This window comes from Nymphaea colorata, chromosome 8, assembly GCF_008831285.2.
Source record: "Nymphaea colorata isolate Beijing-Zhang1983 chromosome 8, ASM883128v2, whole genome shotgun sequence".
NCBI classification, from domain to species: domain Eukaryota; kingdom Viridiplantae; phylum Streptophyta; class Magnoliopsida; order Nymphaeales; family Nymphaeaceae; genus Nymphaea; species Nymphaea colorata.
This window is the reverse complement of record NC_045145.1, coordinates 9,708,214-9,734,752: the sequence shown is the minus strand read 5'-3', so window position 1 is coordinate 9,734,752 and position 26,539 is coordinate 9,708,214. Positions and strand designations below refer to the sequence as shown.

The 26,539-nt window shown below is 36.0% G+C and overlaps 1 long non-coding RNA gene across 1 annotated transcript; it reads right to left on the bottom strand.

Moving 5' to 3' along the window:
- Window positions 1-10,212: 10,212 nt before the first annotated feature.
- Window positions 10,213-23,103, bottom strand: LOC116259394 (uncharacterized). The gene is made up of 3 exons (XR_004173917.2): window positions 22,958-23,103; window positions 22,688-22,866; window positions 10,213-10,760 (listed from the first exon to the last, which is right to left on the bottom strand). It is a non-coding gene; the product is annotated as an uncharacterized LOC116259394 (long non-coding RNA).
- Between the last annotated feature and the right edge of the window lie 3,436 nt (window positions 23,104-26,539).

The window sequence follows — 26,539 nt, the reverse complement described above, 5'->3', positions numbered from 1 at the left end:
TAAGATTATGAAATGCATTGCTTATGTTTTCTTTGGAAGTTAAGTAAAACTTATAAATTCTTGTTGCAATATGACTTGGTCACTTTTTGCAACTCAAATTTGAATTACTTAATTTCTTGAAAATGTGCATGTGGTGCTATTGACTTTGGGTGAAAGTGAATGCATGAAATAAGAAGGGAAACTACACGAGACATTCATCCTTCTCTTTCTCATAATCTCTCAAAATTCATTCATATGAAACATTCACTCTTCACTCTCTCATAATCTCTCAAAGTCCATTCATTGCAATCACATATCATACAGTCTACACATAAAGATTCATTTCAATTAAAATGTAGGACTTTCTCTAAATGTGCTCATTCTATTATTAAGTACATGAATTAGAGATGTAGTCCATAAGCTTGAGACTTAACGAAATAATGAAAAATGATGCCAAAATCAGCTTTTAAACTAGATGGAAGACGTGGATGACATCAGATTTTGGGCTGATTTAAATAACTGAAAATTGTAGAAATTGATTCCAAGAGAGAGACTCATTTTTTAGATAGAGATGATAAGTCTTTCAAACTTATTCAAAATTCAGATTTCATGCCAATGGAATCGTCAACTTCTTTGGACGATTTTAGGATAGTTGGTCCCCCTTTTAGGAAAATAAAAAAAAATAAAAATTTTCAGCATTTTAGAAGATGATTAATCTCATGCAAATCTGAAAATTTATGAATGAGATCAACAGCCCATAAAAATTGTATTAGGTTGACGATTGGATAGGTTCAGATTTTTTTTTTCTTCAAAGCATAACCACTTTATTAGCTGAAAATTGACATTTCAAGTATGTAAACTTTGACATTCTTAAGCCAATTCTTGTAAAGCATGGTCTGATTTCAACAACTTGCATACACCTTATGTATGGATTGCTGAAATTAAGTAAATTTTAAAATGAAATGAAAAAGATGTCATAGCCTTGTACTACGAAAATCAACAAAATGATCCCTTTCTTAAAAACCAGTTTGGAAACGTGTCCCAACCTGATTTCCAAAGAAGAAAATGATTTTTAACAAGAGATTGCACGTATACGTATCCTACTCTTCAAAATAAAATTTAATCAGGGGACCGCATAACTCATGAATCATGATGATTCATGATTGGGTTCTTTTACGTAGGAAGATTGAAAACTAGTTTCATAAAACCTACACATGAAAATAATTAAAATGCATAAATCATGAATGACTGAATGTATGTGCATACACTTAAACTGAAAACCAATTTAACCAAAAAGCAAGGCCAATGTCTATAGAAGTGTGCCAAAACAAAGAATTATGCCACAAATCAATTTAACTAAAAATCAACGAAAGGGGAGATTCACACTCGTGGACCGGTGGTGGTTTCTAGGCCAATTTCTAGAGTGAGGACCTTGATGCCTAATAGTAGCCAGAGGTGGGGGAGGTTGTGTTGAGCCGCTCATGAAAATCCTGCGATAGAGGGTCTGCGTCCGGCAGCAGGTGGCCATAGGTGAGTCAGGATTTGGCGAGAGACAGACATGGAATGAGGGACTCGAACAAGATGTGTGAGTCGACAGCTAGAGGGACTAAGGAGGGACTCTGGTGTCCAGCAGGGATTTTAGTAAGACGTCAGTGTCCGATAGGGGGGCGCGCACCCACGAGGGGCAACAACACCGGTAGGCAGTCAGGGAAGGTAGGGAATCGAGGGAGAGCAGGGGCAGCACAATTGTCAAGTGGTGGCGGTGGTGACGACAGGCAGTCCGGACTCCGACCTCAGCAAGTGGCCATGGCAGCGACGAGCCAACGGCAGACAGATTGAGGTAAGGGACCCCATAGTGGCGACGTTTCCATAGTTCCTTTCCCTGAAGACTGAAGAGATAAAGTGAAAGTGAATAGTAGCGAGATGAGTTGTCAAGGTCCAGTCGACCTAACGGGCCAATCGGGCCCCACCAAAGCCTGGTTTCGCTACCGAATATCGGTCCATTATTTTGTCCGGCTGGACAGGTTGAAACCCGCAAGTTCGCAATAATAGCCAGACCCAGGTCCTTGTCAGGGCGAGTCACGAGTGCTCGTCGGTTACCTGGAGGCCTACATATAGTCGAAAACGCTTTTTGTCATAGAAGTACGTGGTCTATATATTGTTTGTCTTAGCATGGATATTTTGTTTGGTAGTTATGTAAATATTGTGTTTAGGGCTTCAATGTTGATTGTTTTAGGGTTTGATCATATTGATCATAGTAAATTATTGGCATGACTAGTCCCATTCATATTTGGTTACAAAGAACCACTATCGTCACATTTGAATCACCCATAGAATGTTTATACAATATCTTATATATATATATATATATATGTATATATATTTTAAAGTGTTTTTTTGAAAACTTTACCACTAGGATCATAAGGATAGTTGATGCAAAGTATATATTAAGTTGATCATTTTTTAAAGTTTTAATATTGTTTTTATAATAAGCAAAAATGAATGGCTCTCATAGCAGCAACATTTTAGTAATAGAAAAAATCAACATTTTTCATAAAAACAATTTGATTCAAAGCATGTTTTATATTAAAATAGTTTTTATAAATATATTTGGATGTTTATATTTTATTTAAAATATTTTTTAGCAAGAAAATTAAACGGTCTGGTTTTCTTGGCTGACCTATCGGCTCCAGCTCCATGGCTAACTTCTCTTTTTTTGTTTTTCATTGTTTCTTTAAGGCATTGATGAGGCAGACCACCTTTCCCTCTTAGCACTCACTCTATTTTCTTATCTCTTTGAGTCAGGTCTATGGCCGACTGTCCTTTCTTGTTTCCCTCAAAAGTGTCAGGCCCGATTCGTACTCCCAAAAACTTGCCACTAGCCTTTGTTGATCGCATCTTCTTTGCTCACGTTGCATCAACTTATAACCATTAACCTTTATACATTATTTCTTGTCCCTTTTAAAATTCGAATATACATATTTTGCTTAGTCTATAGTTAGCATATAGCTGAATTTGATTAGGTTGGATTCAAATTTTCTCCCTCTTTTTCTTCTTTTGTTTATTTTATTTGAATTTGCTGATTCAGGTTTTGCAGATTTGGGAGAGCACAAGTTCATGAATTAACGATAGGTGTTTTGTGGCTTTTGAAGCAATCAGTGGCTTTGGAGCTTTGGCATGAGAGGGTTTTGTGAGTGCTTGTTGAAGTTGGCTGAATTTTTGCTCATGGTGGTGGGGTTGGCTATGGTAGGGTAGGAGATTTACTTTTTTGTGGAGTAGAAATGGAACTTGGATAGTTTGAATTTGATTGTGGGCGAAACCAGTTCAGAGATGATAACTTTGGCGGTCATTATGAAGAAACTTGACGAGCTTAGTTGACAACTTTATGGAGTTGATCTTGCAAAGTACGTATGTTCTTTTGCTCCTTGCTGCTCTTTTCATTATTTCTATCGGGTTGCATATTGTGCCTTCTAGCTAGGCATATGAAATGATGATCAACATGCATCTGTATGATGGCTTATAGATAGAGGAAGTTGTTATAACTGAATTTGAAGGAAAGCCTTAGTCCAACACAAAGTCAGAACCTTGAAGGCTTATCAATCAAGTTGGATTTTGATTGCAATGCTTGAAGATTCTGGAGGACTAAAGCTTGGTGCAGAAGTACGTTCTAAGCTATTAGGTATGTGAAATAGCTGAAAATTTTGTGGGTGTTCGTTTTGGCATGCATCTCTTCAGCACTGGTTGCACTAGGTGTGAACCACTTGTAATGTTAGTCCTTTTCTTTATTGCCCAATAGGTGGGTTATTAGGGCTGCACAAGAGTTGAGTCGAGCCCAAGCTTGGCCAGCTCGAGCTTGACTTGGCTCAACAAAGTTGAGCTCGAGCTTGGCTCAAACTCGAGTCAAGCTCCTTGTTGCAAGCTCGAGCTCGACTACAAAAAATCGAGCTCAAACTTGACTAGTGTAACCCATTTAACTTGTGTAAGCATGAACTCATTTAACTCATGTAACTCATTTAACTTATGTAAGTGCTTAGTTCGTGTAACTTGTGAAACCGGTTTTGGCAATATTATATAGAATACCAGCTTACAAGTCGAGTCGAGTATAAACGAGGCGAATTCGTGAAACTCGAATTCAACTTGTTTATTGTTTTGAGTGTCTTTGTAAGCTCGAACTCGACTCGTTTATAAACGAGTCGAACATGAGTCAGGCTTTTTTGAGCGAGTTTGAGTCGAGCCCCAATTGGCTCGGCTCATTGTGCAGCCCTATGTGTTGTCTCCCTTTTTATTGCTTGTAGTTTATGTAAAAATGCTTGATGAAAATTTTGGATGGATTTTTGAAGAAATTCAACTGATCAACTAGTCGTACTGCTACCTTTCTCTTACGTTTATTAGTAGCAACATGTGAAAAGAGAAGCTTGCTAACATGAAATGCCACTAGTCTACACAGCTTGATTTTACAAACATGTTGGACATTAAAGGGTCTCAAAATATGTTTTACCTTGGGAGGGTAACCACCAAGTAACTTGATATGTGTTCATGCAGCTCATGCCTTGTGTTTCAATTGTGCATAGAAAATGGTATAGAAACTTTCGAGTGGTTAGTTTACTAGAAATCAACAGGAAGTCGAATAAAACTTGGTTTCATTTTAGTGTCCATAATTTATTGGCAAAAGCTTCTCAAGAGTGTATGGACGATGTAGTTAATGTGCAGGTCTAGGTAGATGCATCATTTGACTATTCGCCTACTTTGGCCAAAACCATATATTGTCATGTCATCCAGAGTCTATTTCTCCTCTTTCAATCCTAGGGCCTTCACAGTCATAGCCAGACAAATGTTTAAGCTATTTCTGCAATCAATTAGGATGGGTGAGATGTTTATGCCCCAAGGTCTCACCACTATATAGAGTGCACTATGTGGAACTGATGAGACTTTGGCAAATCATCATCCGAGAATGTGATGGGCCCATTGACCATCACAAAATTGACTATCTATGCTAAAGTTTCTGTAGTTGCACTGAAATTTACTTTAATTTTACCATGCACATCCTCCATAGCCTTGTCTATGAGTGGCAGAAGCATAGAAAAGGTCTAGTACTGAAACATTAAGTGGAATGTTGAGGACCTCGTATGTTGCTCTCTCTTTTGTTGTGCGAGACGATTACTACTTCTCTAAAACGGGTTATCTACACCCCTCAATGCATGAAAATTTAATGTGTGTCGGCTATCTATCTTCTACATGTCTACTCAACCCTTGAAACTAGGTCCATCATGGGGAAACCGAATCGGCAACTGTAGTTGATAAACAAGAATGCCTCGATGGGGATGGCAGGAAGCAGGTTGTTATGGCCAACATGCCCATCTCGGCAGCAAAAGCATCATCGTTTTTCAAACATATGAAGGAAACCTGTCGATCAGAAAATAGCAAGAGTAGATGTTGTCGATTGAAGCATAGTGAGAGCGAGTGGACATTGCCTGTTGGAGTGAGTGGACGTTTTCAGTTAGAGTAGAGTGAGCAGAGTCAACAAGGAAGAGAGAGCAGAGGTGATAAAGTCATTGGTCGGAGCAAAGCGAATGGTTTCATCAAGGAAGAGGGTCGTCCTCGGAGCAAAGTGAGCAGAGTCCACTGACCGGAAAAAACATTGATGATGACAGCTTAGCGGTTTCATCCAGCTTGGTCTTGCCCCTTTCATTATCTTAGATCCTTTTCATTCGCTTAGATGCTATAGGACACGTTTTTTGGCCATAGCCCTTTCGTTACCTCATACTCCTTTTGTTATCTCAGTTTCTATATGACACATTTTTTGGTCTCATCCGTTTCATTATTTCATACCCCTTTCGTAATCCCAGATTCTATAAGACATGTTATTTGGTCTTCCCTACTTCGTTATCTCATACCTATGTCAATATCTGAGTCGCTATAGAACCCGTGTTGTTATCTTATGCCTGCAATGTTACCTCATACACTATATGACCCATGTCATTATCTCAGATGTTGTAGGAGTGTGTCTCTATCTCATAGGCATGTAGTTATCTCAGATGTTGTAGTACTCATGTCGTTATCTCACACGCTATAGGACCTGTGTCGTTAACTTAGATGCTATAGGACCTGCATCATTATCTCATACCTGTTTCATTATCTCAGATGTTATAGGACCCTTGTCGTTATCTCATACCCATGTCATTATCTTAGATGTTATAGGACCTGTATCATTATCTCATATTCCTATTATTATTTTTGGTACTATAGAACTCATTTCATTATCTCATATCCTTGTCATTATGGAACACATTTTTTGGTTCCAGCCATTCCATTAACTCATATCATTTTTGTTATATCATATGTCATATGATGTGCTATCTGGTACCTCCCACTTCGTTATCTCATACTTCATTCATTATCTCGTATGTTATAAGACATTCCATCTGTTTTGTTATCATAGATGCTATAAGACATGTTATTTGATTCCGCTCATCATGTTATTTCATGACTATTTTGTCTTTTATAGATCGATCATGTCTACTTTTTTAACACATATAGAAGAATATCATATTGACCGTCCATTGTACGACATTTATTGGTGTGAAATTGAACAGCACATTGGACCAAACAGAGAGAACTTGGTAAGGAATGACTTGATAGTTGTAAACAATGAGTTGGCAAAGCCGACAGAGGATATGGCAGCTAAAGCTGCCTTTGTTGGCAGAACTGGATTAAGAAAATGAAGGGGAATATAAAAAATGAGGGAGAGGAATTTGTGGAGGTAGCCGAGAAGACCGGTATAGAAGAGTTGAAACTTGAGATTGTGGAGGAGAATCGATTATTGGAGGAAGCAAAGGAAGTAGTTGTGCAGCCGGTGGTCAAATGGGTGGAAGATATTCTTCTCTGCTTGAGCAACACATCCTTGAGGAGAAAGACAGCAGATGACGAAGAAGTTATAGGAGAGCAACAGGGCATAGTTGTACAGAAGGAAGTTGCATTGAAAATTAGAGATGTCAGGCAAAGGTAAACAAAGTAACCCACTGTTGAAGTGGAGAGGAAGGTTGGAAGAAAAGCAGCAGAATGTGTGACATCGATCTAAGTAATCTATGATGTTTCCCTTGTTGGATAATGGATGTTTATTCAACAATTTTTTGTTAAAGTTTTCGTGTTTGATGATGCCTTTGACACTAGTATGGTAGTATAGAAATGTGGGTGTTACCAACGGTGTTCTGTCACCGAATGGTATGAGATACTCTCAGACTTTCAGAAAAATGGATTGAAAGAAATGAAATTCAAGGGGCTACTGGCCCATGTCAACATGGAAATCCAATGGAGGTCCTTGTACACCCTTGCCCAAAAGTGAGATTTTCTGACAAACCCATTCATGTTTGATGGATTTGAGATGTCGATTACTCTGAAAGATGTTGCAAGGTTGTTTGATCTGAGAGCTCATGAAAAGCTATGTTGGAGAAATGCATCTATAGATTGAGAAGAAAGAGCAGCAATGTTCTAGGGATGATGGAGTTAGAGTTCGAGAATGTTGTTGGCTTCAAGAGAAGGTCGACATCAATCATTGTGGCAGCACTACAACATAATCGGTAGCATGTAAAACATGATGCACCTCACAAGAAATGGACCAAGCGTTGAAGTCCTTTATTTTTTTATTTATTTGCCTTTTGTCTATTTAGTGACAATTTGGTCTTGAGAATAAGTTGGTGGTACGTTTAATTTTTGGAAGATTTGGACCAGAAGCACAACGATGCATAGGGGGTGGTTGTGCTTGCATATTTGTACAGCTAATTGGAGTGATTAAAGAGTGCATTAAATTCGTAGGAGGATTTTGATTGTTGATGCAGGTATAGATAGTGTCTTCATCAAAGTTAACTTATTTCAAAAAAATTTGTCGCACAACTTATAATACTTTGACTTGTTCTATAGTTATGGATGTGGGAGCACATACCTTCTATTAGACCGATTGTGGATCATCTATTTCCAAAGGCATGATCAATTCATGCACAGTGGAGAGGTATCACTCCTAGAGATTATCATCATCTTGATGTATCCAGGTCAATTGTAATTGAATCTTTAGATGGATAAGATATTGTTACCAAATATTGTTTAATAGTTTGCCCAATGAGGATGTTGGTATACGTATGAACTTTCATTTATGTACAGATGTGGTTTAGCTCATACGGTGTTAGAAAAGAGACCAGTTGGAATATCATAAAAGCGTTTGAGATATCATGCAAAAATGTTTGATTATTCTACATGAATGAGACAAAAATGTAGCATGGAAGTCCAATCAATTCCATAGCCCTACACGAGAGTACAGAACAAAACGGCCTCCAGGACTGGATTTAACTATAAATCATTGTTTATGAAGGAGTTCCATAACTGGTCTGGTCAAGGTGACATGGTTGTTGTTTACAACACGAGGGGTTTGTACTAGGGTAATGTCGGTAGAATTGGGATGCAGTGCATCATCGCATGCCCCAAAGCTCTTTGATCAAGTGGCCCCCTCATTGATTATGATATGCAATAGCAGGAAATTCCTTACCTCAATCACCATCCGCACATAGAGAAACTTGTCTGCCTTGATCATCATCCATAGTCTCATCATCATCATCACTATGATCACCATCGTGAACACTAACGTTGGTGGAGAAGCATGGTTTGGAGGGAGATCACATCAAACAAGCCTAGGAGCATTTTGGCGTAGACATTCATAGTAGATTAAACTAAAAGTATGTGGAGACTGCAAACCAGCGCCTTGATACTTAATGGGGAAGACAGATTGTTAGTGGCAACAAACACGTTGATTAGGCATATTGTCGTTTTGGCTGGCAAAATCACCACATTGAGTAAGAATTTGTCAAAGTCAAAATGGCATGAACATTGCGATAAAAATAAAAGTATATTATTAATAACTACCTTTATTGGTTTGTTTATAATGTCTATTAGTGGTATGAGATAAGGACCATCTGTCCATAGTGTGAGACGAGATAGGACTGTTCACAAATAATAAGGATCGTTTGTTCGTGGTGTGAGATAATACCTGTTAACGATATGTGATAACGACTACTTAAAAGTGGTGAGGACCAACTGCCCATGGTGTGAGATAAAGAAAATCTGTTAATAGTGTTAGATGAGAACTATTTGGAAATGAAAAGGACTGTCTGTTAATTGTGTGAGATAACAAGTGTTTTTCGATAGTGTGAGATAAGAACCGTCTGTCCATGGCATGAGATTATGAATGTTTGTTAATAGTGTGAGATGAGATAACAACTATTTTAAAATGGTAAGGACCGTCTATCCATGGTGTCACATAATGCATGTCTATTAATGGTGTGAGATAATGACTACTTAAAAATGGTGAGGATCCTCGGCCCATGAGGTGGGATAAAGAGTATCTGTTAATGGTGTAAGATAAGAGTTGTCTAAAAATTTGAAAGGACCGTCCGTTAATGGTGTGAGATAACGAGTGTTTTTCAATGATAACAAGAACCATCTGTTCATGGTATGAAATAATGAATGTCTATTAATGGTGTGAGATGAGACAATGATTGTTTAAAAATGGTAAGGATCATCTTTCCATGGTGTGAGATAACTAATGTCTATTCATGATGTGTGATAATGACTATATAGAAATGGTAAGGACCGTTTATTAATGTTGTAAGATAATGAGTGTCTGTTAATGGCGTGATATTGTTGGAGATATGACTGTTTTCCAATGCTAAGTTTGCTATATACAAAATTCATTGCTCATGTTATCTTTCTTCTTCTTTATGTGCATTCTATTTGCCACCCTTGATGTAACATCATTCACAAAGTTGTCACATATCTTTTTTCTAAGATGTGGTATATCATCCTGTGAAGAGAACCACAACCTAGTTTTGAGATGGTTATCTCCTACCAACATAGGCAAAAGCCAGTTCGCTACCATTATAGATTGCTTTTGTGTATTGGATGATGAATATGCTGCAATCATATGCATTGTTTTGGCAAGGAGCTTCCCTACTCTGAAAAAACGCTACTGAGCCATGTTGATCCCATACTTACTCTATAAGAGTTCTTTCACAAACATCAAGTCAAAATGTACTAGTTTATGTATTTCCAATGAATTATAGTATCAGCAAATAATCTTCTACATGTCGAGCATGTACAATACATAATAATGGCACTCATCCCATAATGTAGGAAGCATGACCTGTAGTAGACAATGTTGGGCATGAGTATAAATGAAATGTGCAAGAATGCTCCATGCATTTGTTGGTAATCAGTTGAATATAGACAACTTCAAATGAGCTAACAGATTAGGGTCAACAAACATCTTTCTACCATGCACGAAACTAGAACCGAAGGGCATCCAGGGGCTTCATTCCATACAGTATGATACAAGATCATAAATAACGTATTAATAATAAGCAAGCAATAAACGTATTGCAAAATGTAAAAAACCATGACAATAGGACTGAGAATGTAGTCTTTTCATTTGTTACTCTTTGTCACATTAAATATATTGCATCAAGCAAAACATATGAGGAGAAGATAGACAAAGTAAATGTTCCACCTACCAATTCCCTTATTATATGAAGATATAGTGTACTTACGATATTACTTATCCATTAGTTTGGGTTGAGCTCATCGACAATCTGTTGTATCTCATCACTGAACAACTTTTGTTTCACCTTCTTCATAGCTTTCACATTCTCAAATGCAATGGTATGTTGGAGACTCTCATTTATTTATTAATACATTCTAAATTCTTCCTGCCATGGCACATTTAATGCATCTGCAGGCAACTGCATGTAATAGTACACTGATTATGACCACATCACTACAACAAGAGTACACAATAGTACAACATTTATCTCAATTGTATCTTGTCGTTTGTGTGTTAGCAGTATGCACACGATAGAACAATGAATATTCTTTGACAATTGTTTTTGTTGCAATTATTGATGGCTTTAATTTAATGCAATTGGAGTAATCAACAATTTCATTAGCTGTACCAGAATGAGAACGAGAAGGGAAATGTACATTGCAGCAATACATACATGTGATATGACACTACTAATGTTCCATGTTGTTCTTACATAAGGTTTTTTGTTTCAGTTATCTATGGGATGTAAGACATTGATCGATGGTAAATAACCTCTATATGTAAGACTTAGATGATGATTGATGACAAATATTATCAATATAACAATTGCATACACAATGCTAAGATATATATTCATAATCAAACAAATTGAATCAATCTTCATTAACAAATGTGTTTAGTAAACTCCACAGGTAAGACTTAGATGATGATCGATGATAAATATTATCAACATAATAAGATATACGTTTGTAATCAAATCAATCTTCAATAACAAATGCATTTAAATGTAACCTCTACATGTAATAATTAGATAGTGATTAATGGTAAATAACATCAACATAACAATCACATACACAATATGAAGATATGTGCTCATAATCAAATCAATTGAATCAAATTTTACAAATGAATGTGTTTAAATATAACCTCTACATGTAAACTTAGGCGGCAATCGATGACAAAACAACATCAACATGACAATTACATAAACAATAGCAAGTTATACGTTCGGAATCAAATTAATCGAATCAATCTTTATTAACGAATGTGTTTAAATTTAACCTCCACATGTAAGATTTAGACGATGATCAATGATAAAAAAAACATCAACATAATAATTATATACATTATACCAAGATATACATTCGTAATCATATAAATCAAATCAACTTTCAATAATGAATGTGTTTAAACATAACCTCCACGTGTAAGACTTAGACGATGGTTGATGATAAATAACATCAACATAGTGATTACATATATAATACGCGTTTGTAATAAAATCAATCTTAATTAACAAATGCATTTAAATATAATCTCTATATGTAAGACCTAAACGATGGTCGATGATAGATAACATCAACATGACAATTACATACACAATACAAATATGAAGATATACACTCATAATTGAATCATTCTTCATGAATGAATGTGTTTAAATATAACCACCACATATAAGACTTAAATGATAATCAATAATAAATAACATCAACGTAAGAATTACATACACAATATGAAGATGTACGTTTGTAAACAAATCGATTGAATCAATCTTCATTAATGAATGTGTTTAAATATAACTTACATATGTAAGACTTAGATGATGAACGATGATAAACAACATCAACATAAGAATTACATATATAATACAAAGATATAAGCTCGAAATCAAATCAATCGAATCAATTTTCATTAATGAATATGTTTAAATATAACCTCTACATGTAAGACTTAGACGAAGATCGATGATAAATAACAACAACATAACAGTAACATATACAATATGAAGCTATAGATTCATAATCAATTTAATCAAATCAATCTTTATAATTGAATGTGTTTAAATATAATTTTCACATGTAAGATTTAGACAACAATCAATGATAAATAACATTAACGTAACAATTACATACATGATGCTAAGATATATGTTCTTAACCAAATCACTCGAATGAATCTTCATGAATGAATGTATTTAAATATACCATTCACATTAAGACTTTGATGACAATCGATGACAAATAATATCAACATCACAATTACACACAGAATACGAAGATATACGTTCGTAATCAAATCAATATATACGTTCGTAATCAAATCAATCGATTCAATTTTGATTAATGAATGTGTTTAAATATACCTCCACATGTAATGCATAAACAATATCAATATAACAATTATGTACACAATACCAAGATATATGTTCGTAAACAAAACAATTGAACTAAACTTAAATTTAACATCCATATGTAGGACTTAGATGATGATTAATAATAAAGAACAAGAAGATGACAATTATTTATACAATACAAAGATATATCTTTATAATCAAATAAACCTAATCAATCTTCATTAACGAATGTGTTCAAATATAACATCCGCATGCAAGACTTAGATGACGATCAAAGACAAATAACATCAACATAACGATTACATACACAATACGAAGACATAAGTTCATAATTAAATCAATCAAATCAATCATCATTAACAAATGTGTCTAAATATAATATCAACATATGAAACTTAAATGATAATTGATGATAAATAACATCAAAATAACCATTACATACATAATATGAAAATATATGTTTGTAATCAAATCAATCGAATCAATATTCATTAACGAATATGTTTAAATATTACCTCCACATGTAAGAGCTAGATGTTGAATAGTGATAAATAGCATCAACATAACAATTACATACGCACTAGAAAGTTGTATGTTTGTAATCAATTCAATCAAATCAATCTTCATTAATAAATGTGTTTAAATATAACCTCCACATGTAAGACTTAGATGACGATCAATGATTAACAACGTCAATATAACAATTGTATTCACCATACCAAGCTATAAGTTCAAATTCAAATCAATCTTTATTAATAAATATGTTTAAATATAACCTCCGGATGTAAGACTTAGACTATGATTGGTGATAAATAACATTAGCATAATAATTACATACACAATACGAAGATATATTTTTTGTAATCAAATCAATCGACTCAACGTTCATTAACAAATGTGTTTAAATATAACCTCCACATGTAAGACTTAAACGACAGTCAATGATAAATAACATCAATATAACAATTATATACACAATACCAAGCTATATGTTTGTAATCAAATTAATCAAATTAGTCTTTATTAACAAAAATGTTTAAATATAACATTCACATGGAATACTTAAAGTTCGTAATCAACATAACAATTACATACACAAGACTGAGATATATGTTCATAATCAAATTAATTGAATGAACGTGCGAGATAACGAATGTGTATAACTATTATCCACCTTGTTTGAATTTCAAAGGTTTGCTTTGAAAATGGTAAACTCGACAAAAGGCGATTGGCTTGTTTCTTCTTAAAACATGTGAGATGCCTAAAGGACAATTTCCCTTTATGCGGGGCAGGATACCCAAAAGGTGGTTTATAGAAATCTTATTAAGACAGAATATCAAATGACTCCAGTAAGAACAACCATCACTACTAACAAACCTATTAACAAATATCTATCAAGGGAACAGATAATTAATGCCTAGGGAGAAGAAGACCCTGCATGATGGCAAACTTCCCACCTGCCCAATGAGGAGGACATGTTTCATGACAAATATCACTGATGACTCTAACAAACCACCTACTGGCCCAATAAGGATGACGTATTACACAAAAAATGTTGTCAGCGATGAAGAAACTAGCAAATCCAATTGGTTTGAGGAAAGGTAATGTAGTTAGCTTGTCTAACCCATTAACATCTACTTTATCTATTATATATAATATCATTTTGAGCTCTAGTTCTATTATGGTGACTGAAACAAAGTGCAATAGTTGACAACTTAACGAGAATATGCTTGCTATGTACATTGAAGATTTCCACCCTTGCAAGCAAATCAGCGATGTTAGTATGAATTATTTTGTTGAACTTTTGGAGCATACACGTGGAAATAACAACTTTGGAATGTTTCCTACAAAGTCATCTTTCATTGCACATTTCCTTCATCTTGCTTGTTCTATTATATTATTTAGAATACAAAAAAATATTCTTCAAATGGATGGATAATAATAGTAAATTGTTCTCCATCCAATAATGAACTCACATGTGATTGCCACACTAGACAATATTAAGCTCGATTCAGGAATTAGTGATAGAAATTTGATGAAGTTGAAAGGGTTGTTACTCTATTTTTCACTTACCGCTTTGTTTTTCCCTTACTGCTCTGTAATACCCTTATGTTTCAAGTCTTACTTCCTCGTGTGTTAAAAGATCAAAACCATTGAGCACTGTACATCATCCACAATGTAAAAAAACAAGTGCGGATATACATCATTGGGCCATGACGACAATTAAATAGTGAAAACCTTTGTAAATTAGTATATGGTTTAACCTTAAGTGTGTTTACGATAACATGTGTTTGGTATGCTAAAGTTTGTGGTTCTTCCATAGTATCATTGCATGAATGATGTCTCCAACCTCAAATTATTTTAGGACTACAAGCTTGCTCTAGTTAAATGTCTACAACAAGCAAACAACTACGATTGTGATGAGTTCATGTTCAAATACATGTGTGACATAATGAGTGGATAAGACCTAACTTTAGCAACGATGATGTTTACAGGATTATTAGAATCACTTAGAAACATGCTTCTTGTATCTTAAAAGCATGACTGGAAAACAGGTGTGCAAAAGTTTTTTTAAGAAATATCAAATGCTTGTGAAGGTTGCATTTTGCCAATCTCAAAAAGTATTGAAAAGTTGCAACAGACACTTGTTATCTCACACCACTAACAGACCACTCTCGAACGCTGTTGGAAAGATATAATAGACACACATTATCCCACACCAATATGAGATACTCACTATCAACAGATGGTCTTTATCTCAGATCATTAATCAATACGTTAACAAATATCCTTATCTCACACTACCAACAGACAGCGGTTATCTTTGATAGACACTTGTTATCTAACACCACCAACAAATATTGACGATCTCACACCATCAATAGAAGATCCTTATCTCATACTATAATCACTTAATTAACAAATACTCATTATCTCACCTTATTAACCGACGGTCATTATCTCTAACAAATGTTAGTTTTCCCATACTACTAATTGACATTGTTTATCTCACACTAGCAACAAACTGCCTGATCTTAGACCATTAATCACTTCGTTAATTGACACTTATTTCTCACACCATTAAGTGTGGTTATCTCTACTAAACAATCATTGCCTCACACCACTAATAGATACTTGCTATCTCACACTGTCAACATATGGTCCTTATCTCAAACCATTAATCACTACATTAACAAACGACCATTATATGGAAACAATAATAGACGCTTGTTATCTTACACCATTAACAAATAGAACTTATCTTCTCACCATTAACAGATGGTCGTTATCTCTAACAGATGCTCACTATCTCATGCCACTAACAGATGGTAGTTATCTCACACAATTAACAAGCACTCATTATCTTACACCATTAGTAGAAGATACTTATCTCTCACCATTAACAGACGGTCCTTATGTTTAGCAGACATTCGTTTATCTTACACCACTAATAGACACTCTTTGTCTCATACCATTAATCACATCGTTAGACAGACATTGGTTAACTCAAAGAAGCAGTAATTTATGGCAATCATTTAAGTTGTAGCAATTGATAATTAACATTATGGCGTATATTCAAAATACATGTTTACTATCCCATACATGGCTATAGATAACATATTCCCCATTGCGTTGGATATTATTGAGGAAACTAGCTATTACATTCTTGTACAAAATGGTGCACAAAAGGACCAACTGAGCCATTGCGTTGGATAGAATTGAAGAAAGTAGCTCTTATGTTCTTGTACAAAATGGTGCACAAAAGGACCAACTAAATCCATACGGATCTATAACAATTAAATTGATCGTCAAAATGTGCTTACAACTAGAACACATAATTGGGAAAGAATGTGTATAATATAAAAACTTATTAGGAGATGTAAAACCACCATGATCATATAACTCTTGCATAGATGTCGATGGCACACAAGTCTCAATTGCACCGTTTTTAAACATAACATACTCATCTCCTTCTTAAGGATCGCTTTTTTGTCTGTTCTTCCTTCTCTTGCCATGTTTTTCCAGTGCATTTTTGTCATATGCCAACTCCTACCAAATAATGACATCCTCTTCAAACCATTAAGTGGCCGTATTATGCCCTCATATTTTACAATGTAATCCCAAAGTTATCAAACATGGTATTCATACCAAAACCCATTGCTCCTCTTCTCCAAGGGGTCTGGGGTGATGAGACTTGTTTTTGCAGCTGGAATTTATTGGCCACCTTGCAGTCATGACATAATGTCAAAACATTCTCTAGGGCTTCATTTGCCAAGTATTCATAGGCCTGAATATTTCTTGCTACCAGGCCTGCAACATATGCCAGTGTTCTACATAGATGCTAGTTGCACGAAGTGCTGCAAGACTTAGGACCATTGAATTCTTCTCATGGTTTTTCCATCTCCTTGATCTTATACTGCACTGGGTCTTGTGTTAAGCATGTTGATGTCTCATGATCCTTCCCCTTTGTCAAGCTCTCAAAGTTTTTATTGTTAGGTCCCCCTACAGATGCACTTTTTTTCCTTCATTATTTGTTGAATCATCTTTTGGATGGCCAATATCAGTGCCAGGTTGGCTTGGGGCTTTTTGATCTTTGGAGTCTTTGGCTCCCTATCCTCATCACCTTAAGATCTGGTGCACTTAGCCATAAAAAAAATTTGTTACTTGTTTTGCACCGAAAAACGATAGGTTAATTTAAAACTGAATTGATATTGTTTTGAAAAAATTGAAAGGAAATCATGTACACATTGGAAGATTGGAGACTGAATCAAAATATTATTAAATTGAACAGAGTTCATGACATGATGTGAACTCAACAACAGTAAGGAAGAAGGCAGACATACTCTTACCATTCCATGTAGATGCTAGCGTTAGTAGATTTCTCATATACATAGATCTCATTTCTCATAGATGACCACCCCACAGTGGCCAAGCCACGAGCACCTTTACCATTCCATGTAGATGCTAGCGTTAGTAGATTTCTCATATACATAGAACTCATTTCTCATAGATGACCACCCCACAGTGGCCAAGCCACGAGCACCTTTTCCATTCCTTTTTATCTAAGTCAAAGTCTGTCATGGTGCTAAAGTCTCCTTTGTCAGCATAAAAGAGCATCTATCTACGTGAGAACTTCACCACACATCTTTCTAGGTGATAGGAGACCATAAAGAATGGTCCCGGAAGGAGAATATTTGTCCTCTGGTCATAATAAGTGTACTAGGCCAGTTGCTCTTTCCTGTAAAAATAATCCTAGAATATTTTTACCTCAATGAGATCATGTAGCAATGCTCTATATGAGTAGACGTAAAGAACATTATCTCTCATGGGCCTGAAAGCTTCGCCATCCTAGCTGATATGTTGATAAAACCACTTATGTAGAAACCACACACAGCCCTTAACATCATTAGTGTGCTATATAACAAACCGGGTGAATGCATTGTATAAAAAGGCTAAAACTGCCATGGCGAGAGACAAATGTCGAGCCATGACATTGTCCCACATCTGAAAAAACTAGAGAATATGCAAATCCATGGTACCCTGTCTATTGGGAAATATGAGCAACCCGGCAGTACAGATAGTCATCCCCTCTCTGGTCATGTGCTACACCTTGGGTGACTTTACCTTCATCTTCAGCATTCAAGTTAGTTGCAAATTGATTGTCCATAAGATCTTCGGGATGATTGGCTAGTTTTGGCAATCATAAAATGTACGAGAACTCATCTATGAGAGGTCTCATTTCTCCAAAAGAAAGCCAAAAGGCTGACATGGATTCTATCTTTCAACCAATGCATGAATACGTCATAGTCTCCAAGCTACAGCCAGACGTTGAGAGAAAACATCCATGAACTACTCAAGCTACCGTGGGTACCAGTCGAGCACAAATCCATCTGAGGGGGTACATCTAGTGTCTAGGTCACTTCTAAAAAATAAAGTGAACCACATGGCCACAAGAGAACATCCTAATCATGGTGACTGACAAAATAAGTGCAATGGGGGCCTGAACGGATACGAAAATCAACACATGAGATAAAGAGATGATCATACTAGATCAAGTGACAGTGTCTACGAGGGTAGAGCCAATAGGAGGTTCAGACATTATGTATGGAACTTTTGACCTTGGTAAATTGAAAGAAACCTAGGGCTTGATGGGAGGAATGAGAACTCTAAACGGTTTTGACAACAGAAAATGGAAGTCCCTTTTGAAATCCATGCCTATCTTTTATTGAAGAACATCATGCATGAAAGTGAGGAATCACTCAGTCAAACATGGCACACACAAAGATATTCAAACACTCCTTAATGGCATGGCAAACCAATTGAGCCAGGAACTTCTCCATTAATGTCTCAAAGTAAACTAGCATCATGCAATTAAAATGATTTTGGGCAGGCTTGTTTTTTGTCTCTTCATCACACTTTATATCACAGTGGTTCCAGAATTAATGACTCTTAAGTGCTAAGAGCCAGTGCTATCAATATTTGAGATAGTATAAATGGTTCTACATCAGGTTATTTTCTGTTTTTTATTTAAAATCTAATAAAAAAGTAATCAATTTAAAGCATTTAAAAACCAAAGAAATTACTCATTAATTTTTCCAATCTTCTATATGTATATCTTGATGGCAGTGACAGAGGCTGAAAATAAGGCAACTAGTCTTCTTGGAACAATGGACCACAAAAGCCAGCATAGACCATTCTGACAAAATCGATCTCTTTTTTTATCTTGGAACTGTAAAAGCCAAAATTGATTGGAATTCTCAAACGTCTCTCAATTTCAAACCACATCAGAATCTTCAAACAGCTTCTTTGTAGCAATTAAAGTGTTTTTCTCCCCATAGTGGAGAAATCATTGAAAACTTATGTCACACTGGTTTCGCCTGTTATAGTCTTCCTAATTACTGTGAGATATTTCTAGAATCATGGACTCTTAAATTAATGTAGGTATTGCCCAAGTGATCCTAGTTCTATGCCTAGGGCTGTACATGAGCTGAGTTGAGCTTGAGCTCAGTCAACCCAACTCCACTTGACTCATACCTTGCCCAGCTCGAAGCTCGAATCTAGCTGTACAACGTCAACTCGAGCTTGACTCAATAGACCTAGCAACAGCTTGAGTTCAACTCATTTAAACACATTTACCAACTTCCCATCTTTCCTTGGTTTAAAGGGCTGTACATGAGCTGAGTTGAGCTTGAGCTCAGTCAACCCAACTCCACTTGACTCATATCTTGCCCAGCTCGAAGCTTGAATCTAGCTGTACAACGTCACCTCGAGCTTGACTCAATAGACCTAGCAACAGCATGAGTTCTTTACCAACTTCCCATATTTCCTTGGTTTAAATTTATATATATATATATATATATATATATATATATATATAGAGAGAGAGAGAGAGAGAGAGGGAGAGAGAGTTTAATCAAGTTGAGCTCATGTAACTCGAACTTGGTTTATTTATAAGCTTGAGCTTTCAGTTAAGCTTGAGCTCGACTCGTTCATAGCCGAGCTTAACCAAGCAAGTTTGAGTCGAGCTTAAGTTGGCTCGACACATTGTACAGCTAGCTATGGCAGATGACATCTTTTCAATTAGCAAGTTGGTGCTATTGGGAAAGTACAGCTTAGGTATGTGAATGGCTTACAACCAGTACTTTATATCTTGCATTATATTGAATCCAACCTAATTGGGTTCAAACTCAGACTCAAATTTACACAACCAGTACTTTATATCTTGCATTATATTGAATCCCCTTCTTTGTTGGATCTCGTGGTGGTATGTATTTGAGTTTGAGTTGCGCCAAATTTCAATTACTTTATACATCCCACTTTCAGTACCAGATTCAAATTCTTGCTGCTAATGAGGGACCTCTAATCCCTAGATGTTACCATAGCCATGATGGAATACTACATTAACCCTTAGTTCAGGATGTTACATATTACTAAGTTGCAATTGGGGATTACGAAAGTCCGTTGGATGGCAAGATCAAATATAGCCACCATCTTATCCGACTATATCCTATATGGATATTCAGGAATTAGATTCGAATGCCAATGTCAAACAATGCATAACCATATTCAAATTTCTATTTTTACTTGTAATTGGATTCAGGGTGCATTTGAGAATCAAATACACGTAAACTGAATTCGGTAAGAAAAATCTCATACCATGTTTGCATCTGACTGCTAATCGGATGTGAATTTCCTTATCAAACCCAATTATTTAGGTTTGGATTATATCGGCATCATTCAAACAATTGGGTTTGAGTATTGTAACTTATCTGAACTGATATATTAGGGATAATTCTGCATTAATGTGCTCAAGATAAAAAAGGATATTCCCTTTTCAGTAATTAAAAGACAAATTCAGTTGTTTTCATGTGAGCATTAAGGTGATTACAAATATTAAGCATTATTAGTACACTTATTTTGGAACACATACTGGAGAACGCCAAGTTTTTCCAAGTAATATGATTACAAAAGTTGATGTAAACATCCTCAGAAAGTAAAAAGCTAAGTAACAAATTATGTTTCCTGAAATAAGAAAATAGTGCCCTTACAACGTGTTATATGAAGACAATAATTTTCATATCATTCACGCTTGAGGATGTTTGTTAGCAAGAACTCTACAGTTTTTTGGAATGCAATATTCCATGAATGTGTGCGGTCAAGGAAAACAGTCCCAAAGAATAATAAAAGTTGGACCTCTAGATCATATTTCTTGGCTTGATCATAAAGCTAAAGATACTTGAGAATGACTAGTAGGAGGATTTAAATGAACTGAAATGAGAACAGAGAATGGGTGTTGGGCCTAGCTTAGTTCTGAAAAAGTAAGAGAGCATCAGCTTGTTGATTCTTCAAGGAGAAGTTGGGGTAGCCAGTTCTACTAGCTTGAGTTGATAGCATGATGAAGTGCAGTGGGCTAGAATACAATTGCACAATGGGGAAGACGACTTCTCCTATAATCCATGATTAACGCCTAAACAAAACTAAGAAGAACCAGAAAAGGATGAGAAATGGAACATAAAAGGAAAAGGAAACACAAAATAATGATTAGAGTTTAATTGAAGTTAATCTTTGATTAAAAATAAGGCCTAAACACCTTTATATAGACTAAAAACATATCCCTGAATCTGGATCCACATAAAACAAAACAATAAATAAAAATCAAATCCATAACTAGATTTTTCCTTCTTGTGCTCCTGCATCAACAACACGTATGACTATGGTCCTTGTGGGGCTTTTGGGTCCAATGGTTCAAGTTTCTAAGCAAGCAAATAAGCGAACATTCATGCTTAACTTAGGAATCTAATTGGTCACAAGCTAATTATCTTAATTTGGAAGATAAAAGTGAATATGAATTATTTAAAAGTGTCTAATAGACATGTTTGTTATGTTGTTATACAAGAAACTTGATAAACAAATTTGGTACAAAGTACGTAGACATGCTTTCCTTGGTTATGACAATGAGAGGAAAGGATGGAGATGTTGCGACTTCACACAACATTTAAGTGTCACATATGAAGAATGTGTGCATTCAAGGAACACAGTCACAATGCTCTATATGAACTGAAGCATAAGATTCTAGTAGATGTGTAATCATGTACAGCCTAAGCAATCCTGCCAACTTCAAGTTTCATTAACTTCTTAGATCAAAATGAAATATAGTGCTGGCAATCAAAAAATATGAGCTCAATTCTACTATTATAACTCTTCTGCAAATCAGGAAATGAAATGAGCAGCATTCCCCCATGAAATGATGCTTCAGAAAGCCATGCAGGAAGACTGATCTTCTTTGCCCTCTTTGTGGCTTTCCGATTATCATATTATTCCATGGAGAGCTTGAAATCCCTTATTAATGATTCTTCTGGAAGAGATTTAATGCTGTAATCCCATATCAAAAGCAAAAATCTCCACACCATTGTATGTGGTAACTGATGTCAAACGAAAACAAAAAAACAGTGCAAGGACGGGAAGAGGATAGAGAGAGAAATGCAGACCTTGCTCCTACATCACAAGTAGGCTATCACCAGACCGAGAGGATTAAAAATCTGTTGTCGCCGAACAGACGGGATCAATGGCATGAGAAGCTTTAGGCAGAACGAGCGTCGCACGATTGCAGATGCTTGCAAGAGAGGTAGAACTCTCGACGGGCGTGAAGGGTCAAAGGTAGTGGTACCTACCACCGGAAGTTACAGAAGCAGATAATGAAAGTGGGAAGCTTTCAGTTAGCTGTGATTCATGTAAAATACTTCATTTTTGGTGCTTACCTAAGCAATGCCAAAGAATTCTCACTGGCGCTACACAAACCCCTGGCACCAGGAGCTATCAATCGTCGATGGTGTCTCTGGTGCTCTCAAGGCAAAAAGCGCCTCCCTGACCGGTTCTGTTACTGGTTAACTCAGCACCAAATTGTTTAATGGCATCAACAAAACTCAGCACCAATGATTTATTCCAACACTTGCGCTTTTCCCTGCAGTGCCAGAGCTAAACAGTAAAATAGTGCCAGACCTGCCCCTGTTTATAACATTTTTATTGATGAATTGGCATGCTTTACAATTTACCACACTAGTTTCTACATCTTTGATGTTTGTAACAATATTCCATGGTTGAAGGCATTGCCTCAGGCTTTAACATTCAATTTTAGTAGGAATCTCTCCTCTTGGGTTAGATTGCTTTATTATGCAATTTTTAAAAATTAAACAACTTCAATATGGAATATTGGCTCTCAATATTGAACTTTGTAGTCTAGACTTTCTACTTAAAGATTAAATACAGGTTTTTTTAAATGTATGGATTAAAATCTCATGAACTTTAATAAATGGTTGTTTACAAAATAATCCTAATATTGCATTAGAAGTATTAAAGGAATTGGATAAGAAGCCAAATTATGAGGCTAATTGTGTGTATGTATGTGTGTGTGTGTGTGTGTGTGTGTACGCATGTGTATATATAGAGCATGGACTGACTCTGTATCTTTTCTTTCTTAATTTAAAACATGTAAGCAGATTGACATAGATGTGGTTATTTAAACAACTTGTCTGAACAAGTTCAATGGCTTACAGATCCGCACTGCTCAACAAGGGACGGCAAAGTCCAAAGAATAATGCAATGTGGTTCACGTGCAACACAAAAAGGCACGCTGGTAAAGTCAGATAGCTGGGAAACTAATTCAATAAGATGGTAATTTGGGCGTTCAGCTTAACATGTTAATGTTTCAGAGTGATACTGCATTTTTCTCTGAGTTTTTTTTGTGCATATCAGTTATTTTTATTATGGTCAGATAATCGCTAAAAAAAAAGATCCCTGCAACTTTTACTTCTCAAATCATCTTATTGGGAGTTATATATATATATATATGTGTGTGTGTGTGTGTGTGTGTGTGTGTGTGTGTGTGTGTGTGTGTGTGTGTGTCTATGTATCTCAATGTTAAAAAAACCTAAATTAAATCTAAAACGCCTATGAGAATAGAACACGTCGGCCAGTTTATAAATAATTAAAAATTAACCATGATTTTTGTTTTGATTCTGGACTATTAGCCATTAAAATCATATTGTTATAGCTACTTTGTGAAAATGGCTGGCTAACAAGCTGGAATTATAATGTTTCAAAGTAATAAAAAAAAAATCCCAACTATTGGGGGATTACTGCTCCATCTTTCTCAAGCTCTTTGGAACCACCTTCATTCATCCTATACTATGATCAACTATTTAGGAAGAAGTTAAAAATGTGGAATGTCGATAAGTCTGATTCGGATCATATATCTGACTGAACTACTTTAAAAGAATTAGGTATAGAAAAGAAATTAAAACATCAGATCGAATTCAAATTTGAGGAATGGCATCCAATTGGATTCGTATTGGTATCTAATTTTAAGAAAGCAATAGCAAAGCCAGAAATTTATGGCTGATTAAATGCATTGCCTTGAAAATTCAGTCAGTCATTGAAGGGCATCATATGTAAATAAGCAAATGAGACAATGAGATTATTATGTAAATAAATAATTTATATGGGTCAGTGTTGGCAATTGCCCACACAATTCATGCATTTTCCTTGGCCGTTCGCTGAGACCACATATGAATGCTACTGAGGAAGTGTCCCCACTCTGGAGGAAGAAGCGACGAGCAATCCCAGCGAGTTCGAAGTCATTTCTTCCATGCAACTCTCACCCTTATCAAAAAGTAAGAAAAATCTTGCTAATATATCCCCACACTAAGAAAAATCTTGCTAATATATCCCCACACCATGGCAACTGAATATACCTGAGTCGCTCCCAAACGTGCGTGAAAAAATTAGAATGGGGCATCTTATATGCGTGAAAAAATTAGAAGGGGACATTTTATATTATCATGACCAGTGGTGGAGCCAGAATTTTTTTGCTGAGGGGCACTCGTTTCACCTAGTGTGGACAACCCAAGTAATTTTTGAATCATTATAGTAAACTTTAAGTGCCTGACCCTAAAAGAAATTTTTGATTGGGTGGTGCGGGCCACTGCCCACACGAGCCCCCATGTATCTCTTGCACTGATCATGACAAGTTCCAATCAGTGCCGAAGTCAGGATTTTTTGGCCAAGGGCCACTTCAGTTGGCAAAACAAGTTTGGTGTGAGCAATGCCTGTAATTTTTGAGTCGTGGCTATATGATTTTAAAACATTGTAATGGACTTTTGATGGGCTGGTGTGGGCACAGCAAATAGCTCTGCTGCTGTCAATTTATCAAATGCCAGCTTTTATCCAAATGTAAAGACATAGGCAACAATGTTCATCTCATTTATTTTTAAAGGTCTCTCCACAAATGCCCCTAGATGTGGCAAACGCACATTGACAGCCAATGGGTAAGAGCATTAAAAATAGGTGAATTTCATCTTGGAGCAACATCAGAAAATTAACCTTAGCTACCAACAATATGTGTTCTTCCCACGCACGGGCAGAGTCAGGATTTTTGTCTGTTTGACTGCCACAAGGGCCAATATATTTTTTCAAAATTCGTACAGGGACCAAAACAAAATTTTTAAAATTTTAACAGGTAATTTTTTTAATTTCAAAATCTTGGGGAGGGGGCCCATGCCCCCCTTTGTTCCTTCCCTGCCCACACAGGCATACATAGGCAAACCAATTGCACCAGGAACTCCTCCATTAATATCTAATAGAAAATTAGATTCATGCAACTAAAATGATTTTTGAAAGGCTTACTTTCGGTCTCTTGATCATCACAGTTTCTGTCAAAGTAGCCAGCTGCAGAACTCATGAACCTAAGGCTTGAATATGTGCTTGTTAAGGGCCAGTTTTCGTCAGTATTTGGGTCAATGTGCATGGACCCGTATGAGGCTATTTTCTGTTTTTTATTTAAAAACTAACCAAAAAAATAATTATTGCAATACATTAAAAAAAACCCAAAAAATTATAATTGCCTAATAATTCTCCAATCTTTCCTGTGTGTCAGTTGACAGAAGTGATAGAGGCGAACAATAAGGCAACTAGTTTTCTTTGCAACAGTGGACCTCAGTCCCATGTTTGCATCCGACTGCTAATCGGAAGGAGAAGTCACTTATCAAACCCAAGTATTTGGATTTAAACTTGAATTGAGGTTTGGATTGTGTTGGAATCATTGAAATCCCCAGTGAGAATAAACGGATACGACTTATAGACGATGTCTGGCCCGCTATTCCAACCCTTCCAGATTTATGTTGCTATTTCTTTTGAAGAAGTACAAGCTGCTTATTTTTTCGAAGATTACTACGAGAATGAGTAAAGTGAACGAGAGAGACCATTTCTCTTCAGGTGTTGCCCAAAAAAGAAAAGGAAAGAAGAATCAAATCTGTTGGCTAAGTGCCGACATCAGTGTAGGATGT